The 2,449-nt window shown below is 41.2% G+C and overlaps 1 pseudogene; it reads right to left on the minus strand.

Annotated features, from left to right (window-relative positions):
• Nucleotides 1-411: 411 nt before the first annotated feature.
• Nucleotides 412-2,186, minus strand: LOC148011724 (putative acyl-CoA dehydrogenase IBR3; annotated as a pseudogene).
• Between the last annotated feature and the right edge of the window lie 263 nt (nucleotides 2,187-2,449).

The following is a 2,449-nucleotide window of genomic DNA, read 5'->3' on the forward strand; positions in this document are numbered from 1 at the left end:
TCAAGAAGCCATGCCAATAACATCACAGGAATGCAGCAAATTCTTTCTCGATGTAGAAAGATTTTTAGTCATCTTTTGCCGGTCCAGCTATGAGCTTTGAATCAAAGCAAATTCGCAGCTCTAACAACCTGATAGGATATTTGAATTGCATGACATCGATCTCTTTGTTGTTTTATGAACAGGCTGCTCGGCGCAAGGGTGCTTCTTGACATCAATTCCATTACTGGGTCTGAAATTTTACATCAAGGAAGATTCTTGAAGGGGAAAGCCAGCAACAAGAAGGGAAATGTTGCTGTAATTGAATAAATGTTTCTCCATCTATGTACTGATATTTAGTCACATATACGATATCTGGGTTTTGTAGGCAGAGTAGGATCATGATCTCAATACTCATATATAATCCCTCAAGGCTCATGTTTTACGAAGGAATCCATTGAAAACATCACTCACCCTTACACCTTCCATATCCCCTGAAGCAGGAAGTATCTATGTGCATCAATAAACTTACACAACCTTTCATCAAGACGCCTTGCTTCATAGGAAATCCATTTCTCTCTGTAATCTGCACATCGAAAAACACCAGAGCGGCCACTCTAGAAGTACCCATAATTGCGATGGCATGCAATCCCCTATTTTCTTTACTTCGAACAATCCAGCACCTATTCCAACATCAAACTCTTGCAACTCCTTAGGGCGATTGACAATGATAGCTCCACAAACTTTAACAATTCTGTTATTGTCAGCTTTCCGTATTCTTCGAATTGCACTTATATTATTTTTACTTAAGTGGTGACAGGCAAGGTCGTTGATTCCTTTCTCAGTTATGACCAAGTCTGGTTTCAAAACAGCGATCTGTGTACAGAGATTCAATATATGTCCTTGCATTCTATGATGATGGAAAGAACTTGTCCCTTGACAATCTTCTTCTTCTTCTTCCTATTGGGATCGAAAGGAGCTATCTCTTCTGAAGTTTGCCTCTCCTGGAACACCTCCATCCACCGATTCCGAGAAGCTTTTCTTTTCAATGCTTTTCTCCCCAATCTTCTTTTTCTTCCACAATAGCCCCAGAAAAGCAGCCCTTTTTTTCCCCAAAAAAGCGGCCCAACCACTCCTTTCGCAATAAAGTCCCCAAGTTTGCAATCCATGTCATCAGGAAGGTATCGATTGAAATGATGCATCAGTAACTTTGCTTGTTTAGCATCTAGATGACACTCGGCAAGTAGGGTACTAAAGGAGCTGTGGCGAGCTAATGGTTTATTAAAAGCAACTCTTTCAAGAGCTCTCTTTCTCATCAACTCAATCCCATGTTCAACAGCACCAACAACTCGCATCAAATGATGCAATCATCCTGGTCCAAGTCTTCCTTGAGCAATCTCAAACCCACGGCCTTCCCAATTTTCACTCCAGGAGTATTGATGTCATCATGGATTGTTGCTTGTGCAGAGAAGCCTTTGGATAGTCTTACCCATCACAATAAGCACTTTACATCTTGGATCCATAGCACCATTTGTCCACTACTTATGACCATTTATAACATAATTATCTCCTTCCTTCGTAATAGAACATGCAATATTTATTGCATCTGATGACGCAACCTCTTTTTCAGTCGTGGCAAACCTCGACCGAATAGTACCCTCCAGTAAAGGTTTCAGCCAGGTGGTTTGCTGATCTCGACTTCCATACCTCAGTAAAACCTCCATATTGCCAGTATCAGGAGCATTACAGTTGAAAATTTGAGGCACAAATAAAGAGCGGCCCATTATTTCACAAAGATATGCATACTCCAGATTACTCAAGCCAGCTCCAAGTAGTCTGTCATTCTCTGCATGAGAACAGACACTACCAAAAAATAGTTTTGACACCAGTGTTGCACTATCAATAGGAATTCATAAGTTCCATAAGCCTTCCCCCTTTGCCAAGTGTTGAAGTTTCTCTTCTAACGGATGCACTGTCCAACGCATTTTTGACTGAGCATGAGTAGCAAATAATGATTCATTTGGATAAATATATTTATCCATGAACCTAAGTAGCTTCTTCATTAATTCTTTCACCCTTTTAGAAGGAGCAAAGCCTCTCAAATCCCCTTGCCCTTCAACAACAAGACCAGCACGGCTACAAGCATATAGAAAAGATAGTAATGTAAAGTCATCTGGATGTACTCCTGCCCTCTCCACTATACTGTCCATGCAGAACAAAATGTAAACACAACGACTAAGTATGTAAAAAGTAAAAAATGTCACACACACAACTTTTTGGTGGATTCCACACCTCGGATGCACAACAGTACAACACCAGGGTAGTATTTATCAGAGTAGCATCCATAGGGGTGCCACGTGCGGACGGCTGGAGTGACTAGAGTAGACATCCCCACAGGTGTGACAAATCCGGAGGTGACGCAACTCTAGCAAAATGACAAGACAAAGACACCGTGTATGTGCCTCAACAACAA

This window comes from Lygodium microphyllum, chromosome 28 (genome assembly GCF_053477565.2).
Source record: "Lygodium microphyllum isolate KBCC chromosome 28, Lygodium_microphyllum_v1.1.10, whole genome shotgun sequence".
NCBI lineage: Eukaryota > Viridiplantae > Streptophyta > Polypodiopsida > Schizaeales > Lygodiaceae > Lygodium > Lygodium microphyllum.